Raw genomic sequence first — 18,333 nt, 5'->3', positions numbered from 1 at the left:
GAAGCACATATGTCCAATAAAGGATTCCTACATATTATACATAAATAACTCCCATAAATTCATAATATAAGGACAAATAACCCAGCTGAAAAATAGTCAAAGGATAAAAATAGTCATTTTACCGAAGAGGAAATCCTGATGCTCACAGACCTATGAAATAAGCTCAACTCCATAATAATCGGGGAAATGCCGAGTTTAACAGTGGGTTAACATGTTTTTCCCTCAATACATGGAAAAACGTTCAAAAGACTTGTTGAACCCAGTGATAGTTGGGGAATGATGGGAGGGCAAGACAGTAGGTTCCATAATGTTTTCAAAACAATGAACACTAAAATGACTGCAACTTTGTGAAAATTAATCTGGCAAACTCTTTTAAAATAAAAAAATATGTATCCTTTTGTTTACCAATTCTAGTTCTGGAAATTTATCCTTTAGAATTAAATCCTATAGAATTAAAAGCATATTTACTGAAGTAGGGAGTATATTGGTAAAGCGTGTTTATTGAAGCATCATTCGCCAAGTGATAAAAAAATAAAAAAAAATTGTTAACAAATCAATGGTTAAATTAACTTGAATATACCCTTGCTGTGGAATATTATGTAACTGTTTAAAAAAATGCTTTGGGGGCCGGGCGCGGTGGCTCACGCCTGTGATCTCAGCACTTTGGGAGGCCAAGGCGGGCAGATCATCTGAGGTTGGGAGTTCGGGACCAGCCTGACCAACATGGAGAAACCCCCGTCTCTACTAAAAATACAAAATTAGCTGGGCATGGTGGTGCATGCCTGTAATCCCAGCTACTCGGGAGGCTGAGGCAGAAGAATCACTTGAACCCGGGAGAAGGAGGTTGCGGTGAGCCGAGATTGCACCATTGCACTCCAGCCTGGGCAACAAGAGCAAAACTCCGTCTCAAAAAAAAAAAAAAAAAAAAAAAAAAAAAGCTTTGGGGCTGCATCAATTTTCCTATTGGAATATACATTATAGAATGTCGAGTGATTAAAGAACCTTACAGAAAGATGCATGTAGAATTAGTCTATGTTTGTAAAAACAACTCTGTACTGTGACTTTTTAAAAAATGTCGATGACTTTTAAAAAAATTAGTTATATAAGAATACACTAAATAATTAAAATTTGTTAAAGGTGGTATGGGGATATGTTTGAGAAAGGACAAAAGATTTGGGGATACATAAGAGAGAAAATGATTGTACAATATGAAACATACTCTGGCATTGTGTGACAGGAAGAGCAAACTAGAAAATTCTGTTAATAGAATTGCAAATGTGTAAAACTATGTAATGGCGTACCTTGGAACATTATCTTAATTGGTTATTTTTTTAAATGTCATTCTTTGTTACCAAGCCTTATAATGCACCCATCTAAAATGATGTTATCTATAAAACTCAATTTACTACTAATTTACTAGCAGTCAACACATTTCTGCAGTCTCTCATGATATTTGCCAGCAATTACCATTTTTTACTCGAGTCCCTTTCTAAACATATACACAACTCAAATTCCCCATTATATCTTCCATTAAAAAGAAAAAAAAACCTGAAACTTTTTTTTTTTTTTTTGAAGCAGGATCTCACTCTTTCACTCAGGCTGGAGTGCAGTGGTGTGACCCTGGTTCACTGCGACCTCTGCCTCCTGAGTTCAAGCTATTCTCATGCCTCAGCCTCCCGAGTAGCTGGGATTACAGGAGCCCACCACCATGCCCGGCTCATTTTTTCTTTTTTCTTTTTTTTGTATTTAATAGAGACAGGGTTTCACCATGTTGGCCAGGCTGGTCTTGAACTCCTGACCTCAAATGATCCGTCCGCCCTGGCCTCCCAAAGCACTGGGATTACAGGCTTGAGTCACGGCGCCTGGCCTGCTCATTTTTTTTCTGCTGTCTTTTGGCAACATATCGTACATTTTTAAAGAGTAACCTTTAAGAGGCCGGGCGCGGTGGCTCATGCCTGTAATCCCAGCACTTTGGGAGGCCGAGACGGGCGGATCACGAGGTCAGGAGATTGAGACCATCCTGGCTAACATGGTGAAACCCCGTCTTTACTAAAAACACAAAAAATTAGCCGGGCGTGTTGGCGGGCGCCTGTAGTCCCAGCTACTTGGGAGGCTGAGGCAGGAGAATGGCGTGAACCCGGGAGGCGGAGCTTGCAGTGAGCTAAGATCGCGCCACTGCACTCCAGCCTGGGTGACAGAGCCAGACTCCGCCTCAAAAAAAATAAACAAATAAATAAATAACCGTTAAGAGTTTGGAAAAACTTCAGTTTCAAAATATTATCCAAATCCCTGTAACAAAAATGATCAGATTTAAAATGGTAGTTAAAATTGAAATTCATATGACAAAAATAAGTATTATTCATCTTTAATAAATTAAAATCACACATATTGAGGACCTGTTATGTATCAATAGCTTAATCACCTTATTTAATCAATAAGTGAGATGCTGTGTCATCTTTCTTTACTTTTCATGGAATACCTGGGAAGTGGACTTTATTATTCCTGATTTGGATTTTGTGATTACGGCTCCTCACCTGCACATGGCCAAATATGAACAATTAAGAGAGCTTTGTCTTTAGAAACACCACCACCCTCTAGCTAGGTTCTCTAGACTCACAGGGGAAATATTCAATGAAAATTTTACTGACCCTGAGACCGAGGCACCTCACACAGACTTTGGTGGTTCACAATCTAAAGATAAAGTAAAATAATAATAAAGGTAAAGCTTCTGGACGTTTCCAAGTTCTCTGCACTTTCCTTCTCCTGCTCTACCACCTTTTACCTATATTAAAGCTCTAAATGAGCACACCCTCTGGGGTCTTGTGAGTCCTTTCAATTGCCCAATGCTCCCACTCTAGTGACTCCCTTGAACATTGAACTTTAAGTCAGCTAACTTGTGTTGAAACTGACCATGTCCATTCTCACAACAGGTGTAGGAAAATGGCTGTCATTGTAGTCAGGTACCCTCTCAGGTATCCTCATGGAGTCATGTTCTTCAAAGGGTGGCTCAATCCTCAGGCCCAAAGGGCAAGTCCAGATGAGGACCAGCTATAGAATTTGCAAGGTCCAGTGCAAAATAAAAATGGGGGCCCTGTGCTCGAAAGGTATTAAGAAGGTCAAGATAGTGACGGCAGCATTAAACCAAGTGCAAGATCCTTCCAAGCACGGGATCCATGTGACTGCACAGGTCATCAGCACACGGTGCCAGTTCTGGGCCTGACTGAAGCACCACCATAGGCTGTCATTCTTTATAAAAAGACAGAAAGGGGCCAGGTGCGGTGGCTCACTCCTGTAATCCCAGCACTTTGGGAGGCTGAGGTGGGTGGATCACCTGAGGTCAGGATTCTGCGACCAGCCTGGCCAAGATGGTAAAACCCCATCTCCATTAAAAATACAAAAATTAGCTGGGCATGTTGGTGCATGCCTGTGGTCCCAGCTACTCGGGAGACTGAGTTAGGAGAATCACTTGAACCTGGGAGGCAGAGGTTGCAGTGAGCCGAGATGGTGCCATTGCAGTCCAGCCTGGGTGACAAAGCGAGACTTGTCTCAAAAAAAAAAAAAAAAAAAAAAAAGAGAGGCACAGGAAGAAAAATCTTAAGCTTCCAGAAAGTTTCTCACTACACACAGGCAAAGTCAGGCTCTTTTCCTTTTGAGGGTTGCGCTGTCTGGAGGGCTGGGCTGCTGCCATTAGCCAGAGGACAATAGTGTTCCACCATAGAAGGTGGCAAGCACAGACAAGAGGAGCTGTACTTTGATGGTGGTCTGAAGTGTCTGATTAACCAACCCTGAGGTTTCCCTTTCCACTGGACCTCATGAGAGATGAGACTATACATTTCGTTAGTGTTTAAACCAATGTGGAGTTTTCTATTCATTAGAAGTGAAACCATTCATTTCAACTCATACAAAGGCTTTGCAAAATAGCTACGATTATTTTCCATTCTAGAGATGTGGACACGAAAATACAGGGAGACTGCCTTGCTTCTAAGTCCTAAAGCATACTTGATAAACCTAGAAATTAGTCCCAGCTCTGCCACGTGATGCCTGTCATCCCATATGAATGGTAGCCCCTGGACTTGTGCAGTGTGGCAGCCCTGCTCTAAAGACCATGGTTTCTAACTCCCCACACTTTATACCTCCCAGTATGAAGGCAGAGCCCAAATCCAATACAAAAATATGAGAAGCTAAGCAATTTCTTCAGCTGCGTGGGGACCTAGATTTTTCAAAAAGATTTCCCCCTTGGAGGCAGAGGTTGCAGTAAGCAGAGATCATGCCACTGCACTCCAGCCTGGGCAACAGAGCAAGACTCCATCTCAAAAAACAAAAAAGAAAAAAAGAAGATTTCCCCATTGATATAGAAAATCTTTTTTTTTTTTTTTTTTGAGAGGGAGTATCACTCTGTTGCCCAGGGTAGAGTGCTACAGAGCAAAGACTCTGTCCAAAAAAAAGAAAGAAAGAAAGAAAGAAAAACAAAGAAAAAAGAAAGAGAAACTGAATTGTCTACTCTTGCTTGTAGCTCAGTGTGATCATGTGACCATGTTCTAGTCAACGGGAAATGAGTAGATCTAGAGTACATATGGCATCCAAAAATGCCCTTATCAGAAAAGGCATGCAATTCTTTGCTCGTTTCCCCATTCTATTGACTGGAATAAAGGGATGAGGGGCCATGGCTGGAGCTGGAGGTGGAGCTGGAACAGCCATCATGGACCATGAAGTGCAGGTCACTTCCTGAGGATGGTGGAGCAACAAGGTAGAAGGAGCCTGTGGTCTTCCTCATCATGGAGCTGCCATACCCACTTGCCTTCCTTACCCCTAACTTAATGTACTTAAGAGGAAAATACGCTGCTATTTTGTGTTTTATATTATTCACAGCCAAACTCAACATGATCTGATGAAGTACTGTTTGGGAATGAAAAGGATGGGAGTAGGCAAAGCATGAGCTAACATGGTATGAAAAATGAACAGCACAGCCGGGCACAGTGGCTCACGCCTATAATCCCAGTACTTTGGGAGGCTGAGGAGGGTGGATCACAAGGTCAGGAGTCCGAGACAAACCTGGCCAACATAGTGAAACCCTGTCTGTACTAAAAATACAAAAATTAGCTGGGTGTGGTGGCACGTGCCCTTAGTCCCAGCTGCTCGGGAGGCTGAGGCGGGAGAGTTGCTTGAACCTGGGAAGCAGAGGTTGCAGTGAGCAGAGACCACACCATTGCAATCCAGTCTGGGTGACACAGTGAGACTCCACATCAAAAAAAAAAAAAAGAACAGCATGTTTTGGATGGCTTGCAAATTCAAATAATTTAGCAGAAGCAAAAACTTGCAGTGAGAAGTCTATAGAAGAAAAAGAATTACTCTATCTCTCCCAACCCAACCCCTTCAAAAATTCCCAGAAAAAAAGTGATGGCCATTGCATCTCCTACTACAAGTGGGATGCTCTCACGATTTTTATTTGAATCTCAGAGTAAAGAGTGATGTATCTTCTCCTCTTGCTGTCTTTAAAAGAGCTTTGAGGCCGGCTGTGGTGGCTCATGCCTGTAATCCCAACACTTTGGGAGACTGAGGCGGGTGGATCACCTAAGGTCAGGAGTTCGAGATCAGACTGGCCAATACGATGAAACCCCGACTCTACTAAAAATACAAAAAATTAGCCGAGTGTGGTGGCAGGCACCTGTAATCCTAGCTACTTGGGAGGCTGAGGCAGGAGAATCGTTTGAACCTGGGAGGCAGAGGTTACAGTGAGCCGAGATGGCGCCACTGCACTCCAGACTGGGCAACAAAAGTGAAACACTACCTCAAAAAAAAAAAAAAAGCTTTGAGTGCTCTGCATGCATATCATGGTTCGCAGTGATTAGACAAGCATATGCAGAATCAGACACTTAACCTGGTGTGCTATTTACTCCCCACCATCATGTTGATCAGCATGGAGTTTTGAACTACTTCTTTATAGTTATTTGTAATGAATATCCATACTGACTAACAGACAAAATGAAACGGCAAAGATATTACTGATGCAAGAAAATGGAAGTAAAAAAATGACAATTTACAGCATTTTCATGCATCAAGGTGAACTTTTCTAGCTACCGGAGTTCCAGGTATGTGATCCAAATTCATATGTAGCAGATCAAGATTTCTCCAGCAATTAAAAAATACAAAGAGAAATTATATCCTATATTATCATTTTATCCAATTTGGCTTTGAGGTTTTTGGAAGTAAAGACTATCTACACCAAGAGTGTTTTATTTGCAGAGAAGTGTTTGCAAATACCTCTGCATGAAATTCTTTTTTATCATTTAGAAATAAAGTCATGAAAACTAGAGATAAGAAACCACTTTTTCTTATCTCTATCTTTTTCTTATGTTCTTTTTTTGATTTATCAATTTTAGAAATTCTCCATTCTGCTATAATAGACAAAGAATTGCTTCTTTTATGTGAATCATCACTTCCCCTCCATGAAATTATTTTGTACAATTATTTCTCTTTGTTTTTCTCTTTTGGTTGCCTTTGCAAGTTGAAATAAGATATTCAAACTTTAACTTCTTTTTTTCATTATAGACACAGCATCTTTTGCTCCTGGCTTTGTAAGATAATCCTCCGCCCAGTGCCTTTCCTTCAGTCCTCTTCCCTTCCATCTCTTGCCTCTGTATTCTCTACTTTTACATCTTCAAGGCTGAACATGCATATTCTGCTCTTTAGCATAAGTGAATCATTGCCTCTCTTTTCATTATGTGGATTATAAAAGTGGAAGTCAAAGTAGTTACATTATTTTGATTATAAGCATGTGAAACTGGCCGGGTGCGGTGGCTCAGGCCTGTAATCCCAGCACTTTGGGAGGCCGAGGTGGACAGATCATCTGAGCGCAGGAGTTCGAGACCAGCCTGGCCAACACTGCGAAACCCAGTCTCCACTAAAAATACAAAAAATTAGCCAGGTATGGTGGCAGGCGCCTGTAGTCCCAGCTACTCGGGAGGCTGAGGCAGGAGAATCGCTTGAACTCGGGAGGCAGAGGGTGCAGTGAGTTGAGATCACGCCATTGCATTCCAGCCTGGGTGACAAGAGCGAGACTCTGTCTCAAAAAATAAATAAATAAACAAACATAAGCATATGAAACTATTGTTGAATTTCTAATTTTCATGGGGAGTTTCTACATACAGGTTTTTCTTAAGTACTAAACAGAAATATATTTTCAAATTTTTCCAATGTCTTTATTAAACAGAGTATTCTAAAAGGCTCCCCTTGTTCTCTCACAACCGGCAAATTACCAGCAGACATGTTCTTCCTCCAGTGGTCATCGGCATGGGTATCTATACCTGCTCCCCAGGGGTCATCCTATGATTTTCCCTCATGCCTTTTCTCTTTCCTGTATTAAAATCCTGGATACTAGAATCCCTTGGCTTATTTACTTACTTTATTTTTGCCAGAAAATATCTCAAATAATTTACTAAGAAATAGTAGTGTAGGAGGTAAGCTTTCTGAAGCCTTACAGCCTGAAAATGTCTTTTTCATTCATCACACTAGGTCAGTGGGTTATTCTAGGTTGAAAATAATATTTCTCCAAACCTTTGAATGAAGAGCTCTGTTGTCTTCTTAGCTCAGTGTGGGTGAAAATTCTGATGCCTGTTTCTCTTTCCTTTATAAGTAAACTGTTATAGAGTTTGTCTTTATCATTTGTGATGCTGTATCTAGATATGGATATATACATATTTATTGTTCTGTGCAATAAATGCAGCCTTTCAATGCAGAGATTCATGCTCTTCAATTCTGGACTTTGTTTTTGTTATCTTTTTGTTCTTTTTTTTACACTATCTGTTTCTATCATCATCATCATGACTATATTATTATTCAGGTATTGAAACTTCTGGATTGATCTTCTCCATCATTCAGTCTCTTCTCTCATATTTTCTACCTTTCTTCCATTTCTATTTACTTTCTGGAAGATTTCTTTGACTTTATCTTCCAAAATGTACATACTTTCCATGACTCTTTATCTCATTGTCTTCTGGTTATCCCTTTACTATAGAATCTTGCACTTTATGAATGCATTGTATTCTCTAATCTTTCTGAGGATGCCACTTAGGATTTCTTTTTCATCTGAGGTCATTTGTTCTCTGGCTTTCAAATGGGAGTGTTTCCTCAAATGTCTGGTGATCCTTGCTTGACTTCTGCATAGTATAATGAGAACATCAAAAGCCAATGGGAGATTAGGGTACATAGCAGCGCCCGATGACTGGCAAGCTTTGCTTTGGGTTGATTTGGTGGAGTCACTACTTATGTTGAGAGATCCCTGAAAGTCTGCATGTGGATTTCATGCTTCTTGAGGCACTCTATTCCCTTTTTGACTATAAGGCATTTCAAAATATCGTCACAGCATTTAACAATTATCCACATAGTCTTTACCCAGCTTTAGATAATATGAATGTCTTACCATATTGCTTTAAATCTCCTCCTTTTCTTCCAAAATAAAACAGAAACATGAAGATATACTTAAAGTCACCTCTGCCTTTCTGCCAGGCCACATTGTCTTCCTTCTTTCCTAGAGAACACCACAATGCTGAATTTTGTGATGACCATTTTGATGAATATTTGTGTATTTTACTACATATGTATTATCCTTAGAGTACTATTTTATGTGGTTAATTTCATACACACATAAGTATATACATGTGATATGTGTGCATATAGCGAAATGTAAAATAGTACTTTTTTTTTTTTTTGAGACAGAGTCTCGCTCTGTCCCCCAGGCTGGAGTGCAGTGGCACAATCTCAGCTCACTGCAACCCCTGCTTCCCAGGTTCAAGCAATTCTCCTGCCTCAGCCTCCCGCGTAGCTGGGACTACAGGCGCATGCTACCACGCCCAGCTAATTTTTGTATTTTTAGTAGAGGTGGGGTTTCACCATGTTGGCCAGGCTGGTCTCGAACTCCTGACCACAGATGATCCACCCGCCTCGGTCTCCCAAAGTGCTGGGATTACAGGAAAATAGTACTCTTATTTAAGTATATATCACATACATATATAATCACATACATATATGTGATTACAGACATATACATACATGTATGTGATTACAGACATATACATATGTGTGCATAAAGTTGAACACATAAAATAGTACTCTAATTATACATACACATTATATAATACAACAAACAATATATAATTGTATCTATCAACCTATATATAATTATAATACATGCAGAAAATAAAAAATAAAAAATTTTTTTGAGAAGAACAAAAAAAGATAAAACAAAAAAATTATAATTATAATGCATGCATATTCTGCAACCTGCTTTTCACTCAACATCATATTTTTGATATCTGTTTTGAGGTGCATAATCTAATTCATTTCTGTGCTGTGTGAGATTCCATTTTATGACTATACCATGAGTATGGTTCTCTATTTCTGGATATTTAAGGTATTTCCGATTTTCTGGTGTTTAGTCAGTGCTGTAGGGAATATTCCATTACAGATCTTTAGAAGATGTATTGGAATGGAGAGATAACAGAGGCAGGGCTACTGGTAGAAGAGATAACGAAGACCTAAACTTGACCATGGTGGGATGAAACAGATCACAGACATTTTTTGAGGTTATACATACTACTTGGTGATTCGTCAGAAGTAGGGGTGAGAATGGAAGTGGCACATGAGGGAGAGGAAATAATTTAAGATGACTCTGAAGTTTCTGCCTTGCATAAATAAATAGATCTTTGAAACACATCCCGATATAGGGCATTCACAAGTGTTGACTGGACTAGTGGGGTGGGCAGAAAAAAAAGTTCCATTTTAGAAACAAGTTTATAGTTTGTATGACCATGAGCTATTCAGTCGGAAATTTCCCGTGTCTAGAGAAGTTAAAGTACTTTCCAACTCTATGACTTCATGGAGCTATCTCTCTTGGCTGCTTTGGTAAGCAAAAGCACGTTGGGCATTTAAAAAGAGGGTTCTATTGGTATAGCAGGCTGAATGATGACCCTCCAAAGAGTTCCATGCCCTAATCTCTGGAATTTTATGTAGCAAAAAGAACTTTGCAGATGTAATCAAGCCAAGGATGCCAAAATGGGGAGATTATCTGCATTATCCACGTGGGTCTAAGGTCATCACAAGGGTTTTCATAAAAGAGTGATATAGTTTGGATGTTTGTCTCCTCCAAATCTCATGTTGAAATGTAATCCCCAATGCTGGAGGTGGGGCCTGGTGGGAGGTATTGGATCATGGGAGCAGATCCCTCAGCAATGGTTTAGTGCCATCCTCTCCGTGATGAGTGAGTTCTCACTCTGTTAGTTCACATGAGATCTGATTGTTTAAAGGAACCTGGCACCTCTTCCTCTCTCTTGCCCCAGCTCTTGCCATGTGACATGCTGACTCCCCTTTGCCTTCCATCATGATTGGAAACTTCCTGAGGCCTCACCAGAAGCAGATGCTGGTGCCATGCTTCCTGTACAGCCTACAGAACTATGAGCCAAATAAACCTATTTTCTTTACAAATTCCCCAGCCTCAGGTATTCCCTTACAGCAATGCAAGAATGGACTAACACAGAGGAGTACAGGAGTCAGAGTCAGAGAGAAGGCAATGTGACAAAGAAAGCAAAGGAAAAAAGGCTATGCAATGTGGAGCCAGGAGACAAGGAACGCCAGCTCCCTTGGGAACCTGGAAGGCACAAGGAATGGGCTCATCCCTAGAGCCTGCAGAAGGAGCCAACTACGCTAACGCCTTGATTTTAGCTCATTTTGACTTCTGGCCTCCAGATCTATAAGATAATATATGTGTGTTGTTTAAAGCCACCACCTTTGTGGTAATTTGTTATAGCAGCCATAGGAAAGTAATGCAGTTGGCTTTCCAATAAGAAGACTTAACTGAAGACAGGGCTGGCTTCAAGGGCATGTGATCTGTGCAGTCACACAAGTCCCCACACTTACAGGGACCTCATGGTTGGTTTAATGCTCTATGTCTTTACAAGATTAATGATATTTTGAAAAAGGAACTCCACATATTCATTTTGCATGGGGCCCTGTCACTTATGTACTCAGTCTTAACTAAAGATAACATATTTGACATATTTTGGGCATAGCATTCTTTTTCTTATATTTTTCTGTTATTAAGATTTTCTAGGCCGGGTGTGGTGACTCATGCCTGTAATCCTAGCACTTTGGGAGGCCAAGACAGGCAGATCACTTGAGGTCAGGAGTTCAAGACCAGCCTGGCCAACACGGTGAATCCCCACCTCTACCAAAAATACAAAAATTAGCCAGGTGTGGTGGTGCCCACCTGTAATCCCAGCTACTTGGGAGGCTGAGGCAGGAGAATTGCTTGGACCTCCACCTCCTGGGATCAAGAAATTCTCCTGCCTCAGCCTCCCGGGTAGCTGGGATTACAGGCATGCGCCACCATGCCCGGCTAATTTTCGTATTTTTAGTAGAGTTGGGGTTTCATCATGTTGGCCAGGCTCATCTCGAACTCCTGGCCTCAAGTGATCCGCCTGCCTCAGCCTCCCAAAGTGTTGGGATTACAGGTGTGAGTCACCCAGCCCTGCCCAGTCTTTCTTTCTGAGCAGCTATGTGCCCAGTAAGAAATTGTAGGAAGGTCATAATTAAGGAAAAAAGAGGAGAGACAGATTTAGGGTAACAACTACCAGACTGGGCTACTACTGCAACCTTAAACTAATTATATGTTTTGGTGGGTTGTCTAGCAACGTTTCACAGAGTATTTCTAAAAGGGGCTTAAAGGCCCATGGTGTCCATATATCTAGCTAAAAGTGGGGTTCCATTAAGAAAAAAGAGAACGCATATTGGGTAAAACCTGGCAGCTTCCAACATAACTACGATCACTACATTGTATGTATCAGACTTTTCCTAAAGAGTCACAGAAACAGTGAAAAAACAATTTATTATATTGCTCATTCTTAAAAGTCTGTGACCACCTAACTTCTGGAAATTTATCTAGAACACCTTTCACCTTAGGGTGCTTTCTCTACTCTGAACTTTTCTCTCAAGTTTTCCTAACCTCAAATTCCAGGGAGCCAAAACTATAAAAACTCTAGAAGAAAATCTAGGCAATACCATTCAGGACAGAGGCACAGGCAAAGATTTCATGACGAAAATGCCAAAAGCAATTGCAACGAAAGCAAAAATTGACAAATGGGACCTAATTAAACTAATGAGCTTCTGCACAGCAAAAGAAATTATCATCAGTGTGAACAGACAACCTACAGAAGGGGAAAAAAATTTTTCTGATCTATCCATCTGACAAAGGGCTATCATCCAGAATCTACAAGGAACTTAAAAATTTACAAGAAGAAAACAACCTTATTAAAAAGTGGGCAAAGGACGAGAAAAGACACTTCTCAAAAGAAGACATACACTTAGCCAATGAACCTGAAAAAAAGCTCAACATCATTAATTATTACAGAAATGCAAATCAAAACCACAATGAGAAACCATTTCACGGCAGTCAGAATGGCTATTATTAAAAAGTCAAAAAAGAACAGATGCTGGTGAGATCGCGGAGAAATAGGAACACTTTTACACTGTTGGTGGGCGTCTAAATTAATTCAACCATTGTGGAAGACAATGTGGCGATTCCTCAGAGACCTAGAGGGAGAAATGTCATTTGACCCAGCAATCCCATTACTGGGTATGTACCCAAAGGAATATAAATTATCCTGTTATAAAGATACATGCATGCATATGTTCACTGCAGCACTCTTCACAATAGCAAAGACATGGAATCAACCCAAATGCCCATCAATGATAGGCTGCATAAAAAAAATGTGGTACATGTACACATGGAATACTATGCAGCCATAAAAAGAAATGAGATCATGTCCTTTGCACGGACTTGAATGGAGTTGGAAGCCATTATCCTCAGCAAACCAACACAGGAACGAAAACGAAACACCGCATATTCTCACTTGTAAGTGGGAGCTGAATAATGGGAACACATGGACACATGGTGGGGAACAATAAACACTGGGGTCTGTCAATGGGGGTAGGGAGAGCAGCAAGAAGAATAGTTAATGGATGCTGGGCTTAACACCTAGGTGATGGGATGATCTGTGCAGCAAACCACCATGGTACACGTTTACCTATGTAACAAACCTGCACATCCTGCACATGTACCCCAGAACTTAAAGTGAAAGTTGAAGAAAAGAAAAGAAAAATTCCTGGGAGCTATGCTGTTCTCCTAATGCTGTTCTCCTTATGCTGTTCTGAATAAGGAGTAAACTCTGCTTTAGGTCTGGGAAGTGAGGTCTCCAAGGCAAGCTCTGGAATTTTATTTTTCTTAATAAAAATGGTTTCTCCCCAAGAGAAATTCCAGTGGCAGATGTTGATGTAACAATGTTCTCAACCTGCTTATTTGCTAAATAAATGAATCATTTACATTTTTCTTTACAGGGTTCCTGGATAAACTGGAAAGATACATTTTCAGGGCTGTCATTCCCTTACTATTAAGATAAAATATACTTGCGGCCGGGTGCGGTGGCTCATGCCTATAATCCCAGCACTTTGGGAGGCCAAGGTGGGCAGATCACGAGGTCAGGAGTTCGAGACCAGCGTGGCCAACATAGTGAAACCCCATCTCTACTAAAAATACAAAACAATTAGCTGGGTGTGGTGGCGGACGCCTGTAATCCCAGCTACTCGGAAGACTGAGGCAGGAGAATCACTTGAACCTGGGAGGCAGAGGTTGCAGTGAGCCAAAAGCGCATCACTGCACTCCAGTCTGGGCAACAGTGCAAGACTCCATCTCAAAAAAAAAAAAAAAAAAAAAAAGATATACTTACCAAATAGTCATTGATTCAGTAAATATTGTGCCAGCCATTGAAGTAGAATCTCAGTATACAAAAGGAGAGCAAAATAGACTACTTTTCTTCCAATGGGCCTTACCGTCTATCTAGTACTACCTAGTGCCATCCAGATTTTGTGAAGAGAGAACAAGTGAACCCCAAGAGACCTGTCACTAACACACTCCTTCAACATAAAGCAAGAATGTTGGGCTCTGTCCAAGAACAGGAAAAAAAAAATCCATGCTGAATATCCACATAAGCTCAGCCTTCCCTGAGTTCTGTTGTTCATGATGTTTGTGGACATCACAGTATACTGGAAGACTTCTAGAATGAATAGTAACAATAGCTGTTACCATCTAGAAAGTATGTCCAGTTCTCCAAGGCACATGGTAGGATGGCACTCCTCTGTTCTTTGCAATTATGAGGGGGCATGTGACTTGCTTTGGCTAGTTAAATGAGAGTGGAAGTCATTTGCACGTCTGGTCGGAAGTCTTAAGAATCAGTGCTCTGTTAAGCCAAGCTCTTCTTCCCTCTGCCTTGACAACTGACCACACATCAGTTGGTGTCTGCTTGGTAAGTCTGGTTTCTGGGCTAAAGATAGCAAGGAGTACTCAACCAATCCCTGATGGAGATCTAGTGTAAGTGAAAAGAAACCTTTGTCTTTCTAAGCTACTGAGATTTGGGAGATTTTTTATTACTGTAGTGTAACCCAGCCCATCCTAACTGATGCAATCATAAATGTCTCTCAACATGAGAGTCTTCTACAAAAAGTAACTCATCTCATCCTCATGGAAACCTCATGAGGCAGATACTATCATTATTTCCATGATTTTCTCTGACAAGAAAATTTAGAGATGAAGGAGTGGATGAATAGTTAAGTGCTAATATCCAAACCCCAAGATTCCAAGTGGGGTTTCATGCTTTGGTGACCCAAACCACAGTTTTTGCTTGAATTAATAAATGGGAACTCAACTATAATGGGTGCTTATAAGTGTCAGGCCTCTGCCTTAGGCGCTGGGAATCTAAGGGTGAACAAGACAGTAGCTTACTTCCAAGTAGGGGAAAATGAAAAGACCCAAGAAAACATACAACAAACAGTTTCAGTTCATTATGAAGAACATAAAACACAGGGATGTGACAGAATGAGGAGTACTGAAATGGTTAGAAAGGCCTCTGAGAAGGTGATTTTTGAGTTGAGAGGGGAAAGAGATACCCCAGGCAGGCATAATTCGTGCAAAGGTCTTTCCCGGGAGAAGCCTGGTGCATCAGCGGTGCATAGCGGAGTCAGTTTTGCAAGACCATGCGGAGAGGGTATAAGACGACCTGGCAGGCAGGCAGGGGCGCATCCTGTAGGGCTGGAGGCTGCAAGGACTCTGGAGCAGGGGAATGACTTAATTCAGTTTGCTTTGTGTAACGACCACTCTGGATGTCGCAGTGTGGTGGGAGGCCAGTGGATGCAGGAAAATGAGCCAGGAGACCCTCGCGGCCGCCTAGATTTACCTGTGGTGAAGGACTAGATCTTGCCCCCAGGCCTATCCTTTTCGAACCTACTCGAGTCTACGCAGTTCTGCGCACAAGCGACCACTCCCTGAGTCCGACTCCACCCAACCCGAATTCCTGTTGCTGACCCCGCGCTACAACGCTGCAACTTTGTCAGGTTGCAATGAGTTTCTAAATGCACCCTCTCTGGTTCTGATCTATATCCTCCGGAACAGATCTGGGGAACGGCCCCTGTCCCCCTCTCCGCTTTCCAGAGCTCTGGTCTAAGCAAGGGACGCTGACCACGGCCTGGATGGGCCGTGGAAGCCAAGCCTGTTCTGTGCCGCGCACCATGCTCCTGCTATGTCCCAAGGAGTTAATGACTAACAAAGCCCACGCGCCACGGGTCCTGATGGCGCTTTCAGCCCAGAGGCGGCGGGAACACAGCGGGAGGGGCGAGGAGCTGCAGTCATCAGGAACCCTCGGATTCCACGCCAGCCTGGGGAGGGTGCAAATTGGAATGTAAAAACAAAACATTACATTCCCGATTTTCGGAAGCGCGGGGCGAGCGGGAGCGAGGGCGCCCAGGTGAGCGCGGGGCTGCACCGCCCGCCGCGCCGGGTAGAGCTCTACACGCGGAGCTGGGCCAGCCGGGCTCGCAGCGACACTGCAGGCCGCGGGCGGTACTGCAGCGCAGCGCGGCCCGGCGCATCTCGAGGCTCTATCGGGCGCGCATGCTCAGCGCGCCGCTCGTGGCCCCACTAGCCTCACTGCGCGCTTCCGCGGCAGCCGCGGCGGCCGAGCTGAGTGTGCGGGCCAGGAGAGCCAAGAGAGTGGGCCTGCGCCGCAGGGCGGGAAAGGGCGGCTGGGACGTGGTCCCTACCTTAGCCACGCTCCAGCGCCTGGCACCCTCCACGAAAGGTTGCTCCAGTTACTTCTGTTTTGCAGTTGAGAAAACGTCTCAGAGACTGGCAGTAACTTGGCCAAGGCCACACAGCTGGAAGGATGGCAAATGAGTTCGGGATTCGGGCTCTACATCCTTAACCTCCTGCACCCCAGGACTGTGAGGCGAGGTAAGCTTGAGAACCGGGGTTGTCTTATCAGAGCTTGGGGGGCCTTTATCCCTCCTTTACAGATGTGCAAACTAAGGCTCAAGGAAGTTACTAGAAACTTCTGAAATGTTTTAGAAGAAAAAAAAGCCACTTTCTGGGATCTCCTGTCCATGCATAAAGTCTTGAAGTGTCTGAGATTGACATGTCTGTGCTCTGACCTGGGTGTTAAAGACCTGGCCCTTTTTCAATGGACAGTGCTGTTTTTGTCAAGTCATATAATATTCGGGAGCGGTAGAGGCCAGAGAGAATATAAAACTGGGTAATGAAGCATGGAAGGAAGTTCAGAGCAAGAGAAAGGATGATCATGGAAAGCTCGTGGAGGCCTTCCTCTGAGCCCCAAGCTCCCCACTGGCAGAATTTGATGAAGGGCTCTCTAAGATGAGAGTTTGTAGACGCCTAGAATGATCTAAATCCACACTGCCTTTCCTTTTCTTCCTCAAAAGCGCCCACCTCAGGGCCTTTGTATATGCTCTCCTCTCCCCTGTTCTCCATCTTCTTGTGGCAGCTTCCTACTCGTGGCTTACAGCTCATCTCCCAAGTCCCCGTCATTGCATTTGTAAGGCTCGTGGTCCAGAAATGAATGTTCCCCGAGGGCTGAGCCTTACCCTGTTCGTCATTCCTCTAGCCTCAGCACTAGCCTGTGCCTGCACTGAATGGGCATTCATACATGGTCGGTTTTTTGTTTTTTTTTTTTGAGACAGAGTCTTGCCCTGTCGCCCATGCTGGAGTGCAGTGGCTCGTTCTTGGCTCACTACACCCTCCGTCTCCTGGCCCCAGCCTCCTGAGTAGCTGGGATTACAGGCGCCCGCCACCACGCCTAGTTAATTTTTGTATTTTTAGTAGAGGCGGGGCTTCACCATGTTGGCCAGGCTGTTCTTGAACTCCTGAACTCAGGTGATCTGCCCGCCTCGGCCTCCCAAAGTGCTAGGATTACAGGCATGAGCTACTGCGCCCAGCCCAATACATGTTTTGTTCAATGAATGAGTGAATGAATGAACGTTGGCTCCCAAATCTTATACTCAACGACTGGTTCATGTCTTCCTTCTTCTCTCCTACATTAGGTAGTCATAACTAGGAGGGTGCATTGATTTCTTAGGGTGGCTGTACCAAACAAACATGTATTGTCTCACAGTTCTGTTGGCTTAGAAGTCTGAAATCAAGGGGTCCACAGGGCCATGCTCCCTCTGAACCCTCTAGGGGAGGATCCTCCCTGCCTTTTCCATCTTCCAACAGCCGTTGGTTTGTGGCTGTGTACTCCAATCTCGGCCTCTGTCCATGGCTTCTTCTCCCTGTGTGTCTCCGTGTCTTCTCATGGCATTTTCTTCTCTGTGTCTCTTCACAGAGACACAGAATGGTGTCCCTTGTAAGGACACCATTCACATTGGATAAGGGCCCACCCTAATGACCTTGTCTTACATCTGTAAAGACCGTGTTTCCAAATAAGGTCATATCCATAAGTTGGAGGTGGGGGATATTAGCGCTTCAACGTATTTTTCTGGGAAACATAATTCAACTCGTGACAGAAGTGATCCACGGAATTTAGGCAAACTAAGCTGGGGGGTGGAGAAGAAGACATGAAGGGCAGACGTGTAGGGAACGTGTGATGATTCACATTTGCAAGCATCAAAAGACTTTTAGGGACATCAGCCTTAAAGGTTTCTGCTGAAGTAGTTTCTATTTTTCCTTGACCCTTTTTCAGGCTGTAAACACTCCATTTCCAGACACTCCACAAAGCATTTCATCTCCCTGAATTTGGGCTACTGAAGAGTAAGTTAACAGTCATTTCTATCTGCCAGGGACTGTGATAAGTCCTGACTTGCTTTCTCTTGTTTAATGTTGACAACCCCCTTGGGAGGAAGGACCTATTTTTCACTGAATTTTACATGAGAAACTGAGGTTCAGACAGGCTCACAACTTCTATGTGGCCGAACTGGGATTTATAACCAGTTCTCACTTCAGAAAAA

The 18,333-nt window shown here is 42.9% G+C and overlaps 1 long non-coding RNA gene across 2 annotated transcripts in view; it reads right to left on the bottom strand.

The window, feature by feature from the left end:
• The window catches only part of LOC104005982 (uncharacterized), a 164,319-nt gene that overhangs the window by 143,671 nt on the left and 2,315 nt on the right, over positions 1-18,333 (bottom strand). The gene's annotated exons all lie outside the window — the stretch shown is intronic.

Source organism: Pan troglodytes, chromosome 3 (genome assembly GCF_028858775.2).
Source record: "Pan troglodytes isolate AG18354 chromosome 3, NHGRI_mPanTro3-v2.0_pri, whole genome shotgun sequence".
NCBI lineage: Eukaryota > Metazoa > Chordata > Mammalia > Primates > Hominidae > Pan > Pan troglodytes.
Note: the sequence above shows the minus strand (reverse complement) of the source record. Positions and strands in the feature narration are given on the sequence as shown.